This window comes from Orcinus orca, chromosome 4, assembly GCF_937001465.1.
Source record: "Orcinus orca chromosome 4, mOrcOrc1.1, whole genome shotgun sequence".
Lineage (NCBI taxonomy): Eukaryota > Metazoa > Chordata > Mammalia > Artiodactyla > Delphinidae > Orcinus > Orcinus orca.
Window position 1 is genome coordinate 63,342,296 of NC_064562.1, and position 15,556 is coordinate 63,357,851.

Below are 15,556 nucleotides of genomic sequence, written 5' to 3' on the forward strand. Positions count from 1 at the left end.
TGCATAAAACCAGAGATTGAAATTAGCACAGATACCATTCCATATCCCAAATAAGTAATAGACAAGAGCTACTCCTTGCTCAACGAAGTGGACTCAACACTCCATATTAAACGCCTAAGAATATACCTGACTAGTAAGAATCTTAAAACCTATGGATTTATATGTCTCCGAAAGAGAATCAGGCGTGTGTACAGTGGCATAAACGCAGCAGTGATAGGATTGGAGAGGTTTGGTGAGCAAAGGCAGACCCTTTGAAGTCATATTGCATGGCACACATTCCATGGGTCTCAACTCTCCAGGTTTAAGGGATTCTTCCTTCAGCTAAAACATGCATGTGGAACCCAGAGTATGATCCACCGTGTGATCGGGAAATGTGTTCAAATGTGTCTCAGTTTTCGTCCCCTGGTACTCGGGTGCAACATTCCAGATGCTTTACTAACACTCTCCCCACTTGGAGAGACTGTGCCTTTAACATCCTGTTTGGCCCAGTTTGCAATTTCTATAGAAAATGAACAGGAATAGGGAGAACCAATGAGAGACTAGCAGGAGGTGTCTGGACGGGCAAATTTAACTCTCATTTCCCACCAGGAAGAGGAATTAACCAAAGGCTCAGCGGGCCATGCCGGAACCACTCTAGGGCCTGAAGCAGTCTTGCGGTGTTGTGGCCAGCTCACAAGAAAGCGAGTTGAAGAAAGGAGCTCAGGGGCACTGTCATTCAAAAACCTGCAGAGTTATAAATGACAGCTATCGTCCAAAAATATATTGAAGTAAGGCTGCCAAGAGGACTTGAAAGTGGGGCAGAATTGCAGGAAACCGATTTCAGGAGGTAGACTGGAATTGCATGTAAAGCATAGGAAAAGAGGCAGAACGTCCACAATGATGCACTTGGCCAAAAAGGGCGTATGCGTTTTTTCCTGAATATATTCATAAAAAACGCAAACCCACTTTTTGGCCAACCAAGCAAGCTTGCAAAGGAAATCTGCACTACAATGAAGTCTCACTGCCCCCCGGTCAAAAGGACCATCTGAAAAAAGTGTAAAATCCAGAAAGGAAGGACAGGCCATGGAGAACTGGGAGCTTTGTTATGCTGATGGGCGGGACGTAAATTGCCAACAGCCACTCTGGAGAAGTGTATGGTGTTTCCTGAAACATCTAAAAAACAAAGCAACAGAGCCTAGGCCACTTCCACTAATGGTCTTATAGCTTAGGGAAATTAAAATAAAAAAGACACAGCCACCCCAAAGTTTGGGACGGCTCTGTTTACAAGAACCTCATTTACGGTACAAGTTCAAAATTGCAGAAAGCGAAAAATGAATAAAGAAGTTGTGGTACTTACATACAATGCAACATCACTCAGCAATGAAATCTATGTCATCAGGCCCGTAGCAGCATAATGAGTGGATTCAGGTACGATGATTCTAAGTGAAATAAGTCACACAGAGAAAGAAACATCATAAGATATCACTAATACACGGAATGTAAACTTGGCTACACAGGAACTGAATTACAAAACAGAACATGGTCTCAAATGTAGAAAAGCAACATATGCTTGCTTAAGGGGAAAGGTGAGTTGGGGTGCTGCATAAAACCAGAGATTGAAATTAGCACAGATACCGTTCCATAAGCCAAATATGTAATAGACTAGAGCTACTCCTTGCTCAACGAAGTGGACTCAACACCCCATATTAAACGCCTAAAGATATACCTGACTAGTAAGAATCTTAAAACCTATGGATTTATATGTCTCCGAAAGAGAATCAAGCATGTGTACAGCGGCATAAACGCAGCAGTGATAGGATTGGTGAGGTTCGGTGAGCAAATGCAGACCCTTTGAAGTCATATTGCATGGTACCCATTCCATGGGTCTCAACTCTCCAGGTTTAAGGGATTCTTCTTTCAGATAAAACATGCATGTGGAACCCAGAGTATGATCCACCGTGTGATCGGGAAACGTGTTCAAATGTGCCTCAGTTTTCATCCCCTGGTACTCAGGTGCAACATTCCAGACGCTTTACTAACACTCTCCCCACTTGGAGAGTCAGTGCCTTTAACCTCCTGTTTGGCCCAGTTTGCAATTTCTGCGGAAAATGAACAGGAATAGGGAGAACCCATGAGAGACTAGCTGGAGGTGTCTGGACGGGCAAATTTAAGTCTACTTTCCCACCAGGAAGAGGAATTAACCAAAGGCTCAGCGTGCCGTGCCGGAACCACACTAGGGCCTGAAGCAATCCTGCGGTGTTGCGGCCAGCTCACAAGAAAGCGAGTTGAAGAAAGGAGCTCAGGGGCACTGTAATTCACAAACCTGCAGAGTTATAAATGACAGCTATCGTCCAAAAATATATTGAAGTAAGGCTGCGAAGAGGACTTGAAAGCGGGGCAGAATTGCAGGAAACCGATTTCAGGAGGTAGACTGCAATTGCATGTAAAGCATAGGAAAAGAGGCAGAACGTCCACAATGATGCACTTGGCCAAAAAGGGCGTATGCGTTTTTTCCTGAATATATTCAGGAAAAAACGCATACGCCCTTTTTGGCCAACCAAGCAAGCTTGCAAAGGAAATCTGCACTACAGTGAAGTCTCACTGCCCCCTGGTCAAAAGGGCCATCTGAAAAAAGTGTAAAATCCAGAAAGGCAGGACAGGCCATGGAGAACTGGGAGCCTTGTCATGCTGATGGGCGGGATGAAAATTGCCAACAGCCACTCTGGAGAAGTGTATGGTGTTTCCTGAAACATCAAAAAAACAAAGCAACAGAGCCTAGGGCACTTCCACTTATGGTCCTATAGCTTAGGGAAATTAAAATAAAAAAGACACAGCCACCCCAAAGTTTGGGACGGCTCTGTTTACAAGAACCTCGTTTACGGTACAAGTTCAATATCACAGAAAGCGGAAGATGGATAAAGAAGTTGTGATACTTACGTACAATGCAATATCACTCAGCAATGAAATCTATGTCATCAGGCCCGTAGCAGCATAATGAGTGGATTCAGGTACGATGATTCTAAGTGAAATAAGTCACACAGAAAAAGAAACATCATAAGATATCACTACTACAGGCAATGTAAACTTGGCTACACAGGAACTGAATTACAAAACAGAACAGGGTCTCAAATGTAGAAAACCAACTTATGCTTGCTTAAGGGGAAAGGTGAGTTGGGGTGCTGCATAAAACCAGAGATTGAAATGAGCACAGATACCGTTACATAAGCCAAATATGTAATAGACAAGTGCTACTCCTTGCTCAACGAAGTGGACTCAACACCCCATATTAAATGCCTAAGAATATACCTGACTAGTAAGAATCTTAAAACTTATGGATTTATATGACTCTGAAAGAGAATCATGCGTGTGTACAGCAGCATAAACGCAGCAGTGGTAGGATTGGTGAGGTTCGGTGAGCAAATGCAGACCCTTTGAAGTCATATTGCATGGTACCCATTCCATGGGTCTCAACTCTCCAGGTTTAAGGGATTCTTCCTTCACCTAAAACATGCATGTGGAACCCAGATTATGATCCACCATGTGATCGGGAAACGTGTTCAAATGTGTCTCAGTTTTCCTCCCTTGGTACTCGGGTGCAACATTCCAGACGCTTTACTAACACTCTCCCCACTTGGAGAGTCAGTGCCTCTAACCTCCTATTTGGCCCAGTTTGCAATTTCTGCAGAAGATATACAGGAATAGGGAGAACAAAAGAGAGACTATCTGGAGGTGTCTGGACGGGCAAATTTACCTCTCACTTCTCACCAAAAAGAGGAATTAACCAAAGGCTCAGCATGCCATGCCGGAACCACACTAGGGCCTGAAGCAGTCCTGCGGTGTTGCGGCCTGCTCACAAGAAAGCGAGTTGAAGAAAGGAGCTCAGGGGCACTGTAATTCACAAACCTGCAGAGTTATAAATGACAGCTATCGTCCAAAAATATATTGAAGTAAGGCTGCCAAGAGGACTTGAAAGCGGGGCAGAATTGCAGGAAACCGATTTCAGGAGGTAGACTGCAATTGCATGTAAAGCATAGGAAAAGAGGGAGAACGCCCACAATGATGCACTTGGCCAAAAAGGGCGTATGCGTTTTTTCCTGAATATATTCAGGAAAAACGCATACGCCCTTTTTGGCCAACCAAGCAAGCTTGCAAAGGAAATCTGCACTACTATGAAGTCTCACTGCCCCCCGGTCAAAAGGGCCATCTGAAAAAAGTGTAAAATCCAGAAACGCAGGACAGGCTATGGAGAACTGGGAGCCTTGTTATGCTGATGGCTGGGATGTAAATTGCCAACAGCCACTCTGGAGAAGTGTATGGTGTTTCCTGAAACATCCAAAAAACAAAGCAACAGAGCCTAGGGCACTTCCACTTATGGTTCTATAGCTTAGGGAAATTAAAATCAAAAAGACACAGCCACCCCAAAGTTTGGGACGGCTCTCTTTACAAGAACCTCGTTTACGGTACAAGTTCAATATCACAGAAAGCGAAAAATGGATAAAGACGTTGTGGTACTTACGTACAATGCAATATCACTCAGCAATGAAATCTATGTCATCAGGCCCGTAGCAGCATAATGAGTGGATTCAGGTACGATGATTCTAAGTGAAATAAGTCACACAGAGAAAGAAACATCATAAGATATCACTAATACACGGAATGTAAACTTGGCTACACAGGAACTGAATTACAAAACAGAACAGTGTCTCAAATGTAGAAAACCAACTTATGCTTGCTTAAGGGGAAAGGTGAGTTGGGGTGCTGCATAAAACCAGAGATTGAAAGTAGCACAGATACCGTTCCATAAGCCAAATATGTAATAGACAAGAGCTACTCCTTGCTCAACGAACTGGACTCAACACCCCACATTAAACGCCTAAGAATATACCTGACTAGTAAGAATCTTAAAACCTATGGATTTATATGTCGCCAAAAGAGAATCAAGCGTGTGCACAGCGGCATAAGCGCAGCAGTGATAGGAGTGGTGAGGTTCGGTACGCAAATTCCGACCCTTTGAAGACATATTGCATGGTACCCATTCCATGGGTCTCAACTCTCCAGGTTTAAGGGATTCTTCCTTCAGCTAAAACATGCATGTGGAACCCAGAGTATGATCCACCGTGTGATCGGGAAACGTGTTCAAATGTGTCTCAGTTTTCATCCCCTGATACTCGGGTGCAACATTCCAGACGCTTTACTAACACTCTCCCCACTTGGAGAGTCACTGCCTTTAACCTCCTGTTTGGCCCAGTTTGCAATTTCTGCGGAAAATGAACAGGAATACGAAGAAGCAATGAGAGACTAGCTGGAGGTGTTGGACGGGCAAATTTAACTCTCATTTCCCACCAGGAAGAGGAATTAACCAAAGGCTCAGCGTGCCATGCCGGAACCACACTAGGGCCTGAAGCAATCCTGTGGTGTTGCGGCCAGCTCACAAGAAAGCGAGTTGAAGAAAGGAGCTCAGGGGCACTGTAATTCACAAACCTGCAGAGTTATAAATGACAGCTATCGTCCAAAAATATGTTGAAGTAAGGCTGCCAAGAGGACTTGAAAGTGGGACAGAATTGCAGGAAACCGATTTCAGGAGGTAGACTGGAATTGCATGTAAAGCATAGGAAAAGAGGCAGAAAGTCCACAATGATGCACTTGGCCAAAAAGGGCGTATGCGTTTTTTTCTGAATATATTCAGAAAAAAACGCATACGCCCTTTTTGGCCAACCAAGCAAGCTTGCAAAGGAAATCTGCACTACAATGAAGTCTCACTGCCCCCCGGTCAAAAGGGCCATCTGAAAAAAGTGTAAAATCCAGAAAGGCAGGACAGGCCATGGGGAACTGGGAGCCTTGTTATGCTGATGGGCGGGATGTAAATTGCCAACAGCCACTCTGGAGAAGTGTATGTTGTTTCCTGAAACATCCAAAAAACAAAGCAACAGAGCCTAGGGCACTTCCACTTATGGTCCTATAGCTTAGGGAAATTAAAATCAAAAAGACACAGCCACCCCAAAGTTTGGGACAGCTCTGTTTACAAGAACCTCGTTTACGGTACAAGTTCAATATCACAGAAAGCGAAAAATGGATAAAGAAGTTGTGGTACTTACGTACAATGCAATAACACTCAGCAATGAAATCTATGTCATCAGGCCCATAGCAGAATAATGAGTGGATTCAGGTACGATGATTCTAAGTGAAATAAGTCACACAGAAAAAGAAACATCATAAGATATCACTACTACACGGAATGTAAACTTGGCTACACAGGAACTGAATTACAAAACAGAACAGGGTCTGAAATGTAGAAAGTCAACTTATGCTTGCTTAAGGGGAAAGGTGAGTTGGGGTGCTGCATAAAACCAGAGATTGAAATTGGCACAGATACCATTCCATAAGCCAAATATGTAACAGACCAGAGGTACTCCTTGCTCAACGAAATGGACTCAAGACGCCATATTAAACGCCTAAGAATATACCTGACTATTAAGAATCTTAAAACCTATGGATTTATATGTCTCCAAAAGAGAATCAAGCGTGTGTACAGCGGCATAAACGCAGCAGTGATAGGATTGGTGAGGTTCGGTGCACAAATTCCGACCCTTTGAAGACATATTGCATGGTACCCATTCCATGGGTCTCAACTCTCCAGGTTTAAGGGATTCTTCCTTCAGTTAAACAAGCATGTGGAACCCAGAGTATCATCCACCATGTGATCGGGAAACGTGTTCAAATGTGTCTCAGTTTTCATCCCCTGATACTCGGGTGCAACATTCCAGATGCTTTACTAACACTCTCCCCTCTTGGAGATTCAGTGCCTTTAACCTCCTGTTTGGCCCAGTTTGCAATTTCTGCGGAAAATGAACAGGAATAGGGAGAACCAATGAGAGACTAGCTGGAGGTGTCTGGACGGGCAAATTTAATTCTCATTTCCCACCAGGAAGAGGAATTAACCAAAGGCTCAGCATGCCATGCCAGAATCACACTAGTTCCTGAAGCAATCCTGCGGTGTTGCGGCAATCTCACAAGAAAGTGAGTTGAAGAAAGGAACTCAGGGGCACTGTCATTCACAAACCTGCAGAGTTATAAATGACAGCTATCGTCCAAAAATATATTGAAGTAAGGCTGCCAAGAGGACTTGAAAGCGGGGCAGAGTTGCAGGAAACCGATTTCAGGAGGTAGACTGGAATTGCTTGTAAAGAATAGGAAAACAGGCACAACGTCCACAATGATGCACTTGGCCAAAAAGGGTGTATGTGTTTTTTCCAGAATATATTTAGGAAAAAACGCATATGCCCTTTTTGGCCAACCAAGCAAGCTTGCAAAGGAAATCTGCACTACAGTGAAGTCTCACTGCCCCCCGGTCAAAAGGGCCATCTGAAAAAAGTGTAAAATCCAGAAAGGCAGGACAGGCCATGGAGAACTGGGAGCCTTGTTATGCTGATGGGCGGGATGTAAATTGCCAACAGCCACTCTGGAGAAGTGTATGGTGTTTCCTGAAACATCTACAAAACAAAGCAACAGAGCCTAGGGCACTTCCACTTATGGTCCTATAGCTTAGGGAAATTAAAATCAAAAAGACACAGCCACGCCAAAGTTTGGGAGGGCTCTGTTTACAAGAACCTCGTTTACGGTACAAGTTCAATATCACAGAAAGCGAAAGATGGATAAAGAAGTTGTGGTACTTACGTACAATGCCATATCACTCAGCAATGAAATCTATGTCATCAGGCCCGTAGCAGCTAATGAGTGGATTCAGGTACGACGATTCTAAGTGAAATAAGTCTCACAGAAAAAGAAACATCATAAGATATCACTACTACACGGAATGTAAACTTGGATACACAGGAACTGAATTACAAAACAGTACACGGTCTCAAATGTTGAAAACCAAGTTATGCTTGCTTAAGGGGAAAGGTGAGTTGGGGTGCTGCATAAAACCAGAGATTGAAATTAGCACAGATACCATTCCATATCCCAAATAAGTAATAGACAAGAGCTACTCCTTGCTCAACGAAGTGGACTCAACACTCCATATTAAACGCCTAAGAATATACCTGACTAGTAAGAATCTTAAAACCTATGGATTTATATGTCTCCGAAAGAGAATCAGGCGTGTGTACAGTGGCATAAACGCAGCAGTGATAGGATTGGAGAGGTTCGGTGAGTAAATGCAGACCCTTTGAAGTCATGTTGCATGGCACACATTCCATGGGTCTCAACTCTCCAGGTTTAAGGGATTCTTCCTTCAGCTAAAACATGCATATGGAACCCAGAGTATGATCCACCATGTGATCAGGAAATGTGTTCAAATGTATCTCAGTTTTCGTCCCATGGTATTCAGGTGCAACATTCCAGACGCTTTACTAACACTCTCCCCACTTGGAGAGTCAGTGCCTTTAACCTCCTGTTTGGTCCAGTTTGCAATTTCTGTGGAAGATGAACAGGAATAGGGAGAACCAATGAGAGACTAGCTGGAGGTGTCTGGACGGGCAAATTTAACTCTCATTTCCCACCAGGAAGAGGAATTAACCAAAGGCTCAGCGTGCCATGCCGGAACCACACTAGGGCCTGAAGCAATCCTGCGGTGTTGTGGCCAGCTCACAAGAAAGCGAGTAGAAGAAAGGAGTTCAGGGGCACTGTAATTCACAAACCTGCAGAGTTATAAATGACAGCTATTGTTCAAAAATATATTGAAGTAAGGCTTCTATGAAGACTTGAAAGCGGGGCAGAATTGCAGGAAACCGATTTCAGGAGGTAGACTGGAATTGCATGTAAAGCATAGGAAAAGAGGTAGAACGTCCACAATGATGCACTTGGCCAAAAAGGGCGTATGTGTTTTTTCCAGAATATATTCAGGAAAAAACGCATATGCCCTGTTTGGCCAACAAAACAAGCTTGCAAATGATATCTGCACTACAATGAAGTCTCACTGCCCACCGGTCAAAAGGGCCATCTGAAAAAAGTGTAAAATCCAGAAAGGCAGGACAGGCCATGGAGAACTGGGAGCCTTGTTATGCTGATGGGCGGGATGTAAATTGCCAACAGCCACTCTGGAGAAGTGTATGGTGTTTCCTGAAACATCTAAAAAACAAAGCATCAGAGCCTAGGGCACTTCCACTTATGGTCCTATAGCTTAGGGAAATTAAAATCAAAAAGACACAACCACCCCAAAGTTTGGGACGTCTATGTTTACAAGAACCTCGTTTACAGTACAAATTCAATATCGCAGAAAGCAAAAAATGGATAAAGAAGTTGTGGTACTTACGTACAATGCCATATCACTCAGCAATGAAATCTATGTCATCAGGCCCGTAGCAGCATAATGAGTGGATTCAGGTACGATGATTCTAAGTGAAATAAGTCACACAGAAAAAGAAACATCATAAGATATCACTAATACATGGAATGTAAACTTGGCTACACAGGAACTGAATTACAAAACAGAACAGGGTCTGAAATGTAGAAAGTCAACTTATGCTTGCTTAAGGGGAAAGGTGAGTTGGGGTGCTGCATAAAAGCAGAGATTGAAATTGGCACAGATACCATTCCATAAGCCAAATATGTAATAGACCAGAGGTACTCCTTGCTCAACGAAGTGGATTCAAGACGCCATATTAAACGCCTAAGAATATACCTGACTAGTAAGAACCTTAAAACCTAAGGATTTATATGTGTCCAAAAGAGAATCAAGCGTGTGTACAGCGGCATAAGCGCAGCAGGATAGGATTGGTGAGGTTCGGTGCGCAAATGCTGACCCTTTGAAGTCATATTGCATGGTACCCATTCCATGGGTCTCAACTCTCCAGGTTTAAGGGATTCTTCCTTCAGCTAAAACATGCATGTGGAACCCAGAGTATGATCCACCATGTGATCGGGAAACGTGTTCAAATGTGTCTCAGTTTTCATCCCCTGATACTCGGGTGGAACATTCCAGACGCTTTACTAACACTCTCCCCTCTTGGAGAGTCAGTGCCTTTAACCTCCTGTTTGGCCCAGTTTGCAATTTCTGCGTAAGATGAACAGGAATAGGGAGAACCAATGAGAGACTAGCTGGAGGTGTCTGGACGGGCAAATTTAACTCTCATTTCCCACCAGGAAGAGGAATTAACCAAAGGCTCAACGAGCCATGCCGGAATAACATTAGGGCCTGAAGCAATCCTGCGGTGTTGCGGCCAGCTCACAAGAAAGCGAGTTGAAGAAAGGAGCTCAGGGGCACTGTAATTCACAAACCTGCAGAGTTATAAATGACAGCTATCGTCCAAAAATATATTGAAGTAAGCCTGCCAAGAGGACTTGAAAGTGGGGCAGAATTGCAGGAAACCGATTTCAGGAGATAGACTGGAATTGCATGTAAAGCATAGGAAAAGAGGCAGAACGTCCACAATGATGCACTTGGCCAAAAAGAGCGTATGCGTTTTTTCCTGAATATATTCAGGAAAAAACGGATACGCCCTTTTTGGCCAACCAAGCAAGCTTGCAAAGGAAATCTGCACTACAATGAAGTCTCACTGCCCCCTGGTCAAAAAGGCCATCTGAGAAAAGTGTAAAATCCAGAAAGGCAGGACAGGCCATGGAGAACTGGGAGCCTTGTTATGCTGATGGGCGGGATATAAATTGCCAACAGCCACTGTGGAGAAGTGTATGGTGTTTCCTGAAACATCTAAAAAACAAAGCAACAGAGCCTAGGGCACTTCGACTTATGGTCCTATAGCTTAGGGAAATTAAAATCAAAAAGACACAGCCACCCCAATGTTTGGGACGGCTCTGTTTGCAAGAACCTCGTTTACGGTACAAGTTCAATATCACAGAAAGCGAAAAATGGATAAAGAAGTTGTGGTATTTACGCACAATGTAATATCACTCAGCAATGAAATCTATGTCATCAGGCTCATAGCAGCATAATGAGTGGATTCAGGTACGATGATTCTAAGTGAAATAAGTCACACAGAAAAAGAAACATCATAAGATATCACTAATACACGGAATGTAAACTTGGCTACACAGGAACTGAATTACAAAACAGAACAGGGTCTCAAATGTAGAAAACCAACTTATGCTTGCTTAAGGGAAAAGGTGAGTTGGGGTGTTGCATAAAACCAGAGATTAAAATTAGCACAGATACCGTTCCATAAGCCAAATATGTAATAGACCAGAGCTACTCCTTTCTCAACGACGTGGACACAACACCCCATATTAAACGCACAAGAATATACCTGACTAGTAAGAATCTTAAAACCTATGGATTTCTATGTCTCCGAAAGAGAATCAAGCGTGTGTACAGTTGCATAAAGGCAGCAGTGATAGGATTGGTGAGAATCGGTGAGCAAATGCAGACCCTTTGAAGTCATATTGCGTGGTACCCATTCCATGGGTCTCAACTCTCCAAGTTTAAGGGACTCTTCCTTCAGCTAAAACATGCATGTGGAACCCAGAGTATGATCCACCGTGTGATCGGGAAACGTGTTCAAATATGTCTCAGTTTTCGTCCCCTGGTACTCGGATGCAACATTCCAGACGCTTTACTAACACTCTCCCCACTTGGAGAGTAAGTGCCTTTAACCTCCTGTTTGGCCCGGTTTGCAATTTCTGTGGAAAATGAACAGGAATAGGGAGAACCAATGAGAGACTAGCAGGAGGTGTCTGGACGGGCAAATTTAACTCTCATTTCCCACCAGGAAGAGGAATTAACCAAAGGCTCAGCGGGCCATGCCGGAACCACTCTAGGGCCTGAAGCAGTCTTGCGGTGTTGTGGCCAGCTCACAAGAAAGCGAGTTGAAGAAAGGAGCTCAGGGGCACTGTAATTCACAAACCTGCAGAGTTATAAATGACAGCTATCGTCCAAAAATATATTGAAGTAAGGCTGCCAAGAGGACTTGAAAGTGGGGCAGAATTGCAGAAAACCGATTTCAGGAGGTAGACTGGAATTGCATGTAAAGCATAGGAAAAGAGGCAGAACGTCCACAATGATGCACTTGGCCAAAAAGGGCGTATGCGTTTTTTCCTGAATATATTCATAAAAAACGCAAACCCACTTTTTGGCCAACCAAGCAAGCTTGCAAAGGAAATCTGCACTACAATGAAGTCTCACTGCCCCCCGGTCAAAAGGACCATCTGAAAAAAGTGTAAAATCCAGAAAGGAAGGACAGGCCATGGAGAACTGGGAGCTTTGTTATGCTGATGGGCGGGATGTAAATTGCCAACAGCCACTCTGGAGAAGTGTATGGTGTTTCCTGAAACATCTAAAAAACAAAGCAACAGAGCCTAGGCCACTTCCACTTATGGTCTTATAGCTTAGGGAACTTAAAATAAAAAAGACACAGCCACCCCAAAGTTTGGGACGGCTCTGTTTACAAGAACCTCATTTACGGTACAAGTTCAATATTGCAGAAAGCGAAAAATGGATAAAGAAGTTGTGGTACTTACATACAATGCAACATCACTCAGCAATGAAATCTATGTCATCAGGCCCATAGCAGCATAATGAGTGGATTCAGGTACGATGATTCTAAGTGAAATAAGTCACACAGAGAAAGAAACATCATAAGATATCACTAATACACGGAATGTAAACTTGGCTACACAGGAACGGAATTACAAAACAGAACAGGGTCTCAAATGTAGAAAACCAACTTATGCTTGCTTAAGGGGAAAGGTGAGTTGGGGTGCTGCATAAAACCAGAGATTGAAAGTAGCACAGATACCGTTCCATAAGCCAAATATGTAATAGACAAGAGCTACTCCTTGCTCAACGAACTGGACTCAACACCCCACATTAAACGCCTAAGAATATACCTGACTAGTAAGAATCGTAAAACCTATGGATTTATATGTCTCCAAAAGAGGATCAAGCGTGTGTACAGCGGCATAAACGCAGCAGTGATAGGATTGGTGAGGTTCGGTGCACAAATTCCGACCCTTTGAAGACATATTGCATGGTACCCATTCCATGGGTCTCAACTCTCCAGGTTTAAGGGATTCTTCCTTCAGTTAAAACAAGCATGTGGAACCCAGAGTATCATCCACCATGTGATCGGGAAACGTGTTCAAATGTGTCTCAGTTTTCATCCCCTGATACTCGGGTGCAACATTCCAGATGCTTTACTAACACTCTCCCCTCTTGGAGATTCAGTGCCTTTAACCTCCTGTTTGGCCCAGTTTGCAATTTCTGCGGAAAATGAACAGGAATAGGGAGAACCAATGAGAGACTAGCTGGAGGTGTCTGGACGGGCAAATTTAATTCTCATTTCCCACCAGGAAGAGGAATTAACCAAAGGCTCAGCATGCCATGCCGGAATCACACTAGTTCCTGATGCAATCCTGCGGTGTTGCGGCAATCTCACAAGAAAGTGAGTTGAAGAAAGGAACTCAGGGGCACTGTCATTCACAAACCTGCAGAGTTATAAATGACAGCTATCGTCCAAAAATATATTGAAGTAAGGCTGCCAAGAGGACTTGAAAGCGGGGCAGAGTTGCAGGAAACCGATTTCAGGAGGTAGACTGGAATTGCTTGTAAAGAATAGGAAAACAGGCACAACGTCCACAATGATGCACTTGGCCAAAAAGGGCGTATGTGTTTTTTCCAGAATATATTTAGGAAAAAACGCATATGCCCTTTTTGGCCAACCAAGCAAGCTTGCAAAGGAAATCTGCACTACAGTGAAGTCTCACTGCCCCCCGGTCAAAAGGGCCATCTGAAAAAAGTGTAAAATCCAGAAAGGCAGGACAGGCCATGGAGAACTGGGAGCCTTGTTATGCTGATGGGCGGGATGTAAATTGCCAACAGCCACTCTGGAGAAGTGTATGGTGTTTCCTGAAACATCTACAAAACAAAGCAACAGAGCCTAGGGCACTTCCACTTATGGTCCTATAGCTTAGGGAAATTAAAATCAAAAAGACACAGCCACGCCAAAGTTTGGGAGGGCTCTGTTTACAAGAACCTCGTTTACTGTACAAGTTCAATATCACAGAAAGTGAAAAATGGATAAAGAAGTTGTGGTACTTACGTACAATGCCATATCACTCAGCAATGAAATCTATGTCATCAGGCCCGTAGCAGCTAATGAGTGGATTCAGGTACGACGATTCTAAGTGAAATAAGTCTCACAGAAAAAGAAACATCATAAGATATCACTACTACACGGAATGTAAACTTGGATACACAGGAACTGAATTACAAAACAGTACACGGTCTCAAATGTTGAAAACCAAGTTATGCTTGCTTAAGGGGAAAGGTGAGTTGGGGTGCTGCATAAAACCAGAGATTGAAATTAGCACAGATACCATTCCATATCCCAAATAAGTAATAGACAAGAGCTACTCCTTGCTCAACGAAGTGGACTCAACACTCCATATTAAACGCCTAAGAATATACCTGACTAGTAAGAATCTTAAAACCTATGGATTTATATGTCTCCGAAAGAGAATCAGGCGTGTGTACAGTGGCATAAACGCAGCAGTGATAGGATTGGAGAGGTTCGGTGAGTAAATGCAGACCCTTTGAAGTCATGTTGCATGGCACACATTCCATGGGTCTCAACTCTCCAGGTTTAAGGGATTCTTCCTTCAGCTAAAACATGCATATGGAACCCAGAGTATGATCCACCATGTGATCAGGAAATGTGTTCAAATGTATCTCAGTTTTCGTCCCATGGTATTCAGGTGCAACATTCCAGACGCTTTACTAACACTCTCCCCACTTGGAGAGTCAGTGCCTTTAACCTCCTGTTTGGCCCAGTTTGCAATTTCTGTGGAAGATGAACAGGAATAGGGAGAACCAATGAGAGACTAGCTGGAGGTGTCTGGACGGGCAAATTTAACTCTCATTTCCCACCAGGAAGAGGAATTAACCAAAGGCTCAGCGTGCCATGCCGGAACCACACTAGGGCCTGAAGCAATCCTGCGGTGTTGTGGCCAGCTCACAAGAAAGCGAGTAGAAGAAAGGAGCTCAGGGGCACTGTCATTCACAAACCTGCAGAGTTATAAATGACAGCTATTGTTCAAAAATATATTGAAGTAAGGCTTCTATGAAGACTTGAAAGCGGGGCAGAATTGCAGGAAACCGATTTCAGGAGGTAGACTGGAATTGCATGTAAAGCATAGGAAAAGAGGCAGAACGTCCACAATGATGCACTTGGCCAAAAAGGGCGTATGTGTTTTTTCCAGAATATATTCAGGAAAAAACGCATATGCCCTTTTTGGCCAACAAAACAAGCTTGCAAATGATATCTGCACTACAATGAAGTCTCACTGCCCCCCGGTCAAAAGGGCCATCTGAAAAAAGTGTAAAATCCAGAAAGGCAGGACAGGCCATGGAGAACTGGGAGCCTTGTTATGCTGATGGGCGGGATGTAAATTGCCAACAGCCACTCTGGAGAAGTGTATGGTGTTTCCTGAAACATCTAAAAAACAAAGCATCAGAGCCTAGGGCACTTCCACTTATGGTCCTATAGCTTAGGGAAATTAAAATCAAAAAGACACAACCACCCCAAAGTTTGGGACGTCTATGTTTACAAGAACCTCGTTTACAGTACAAATTCAATATCGCAGAAAGCAAAAAATGGATAAAGAAGTTGTGGTACTTACGTACAAT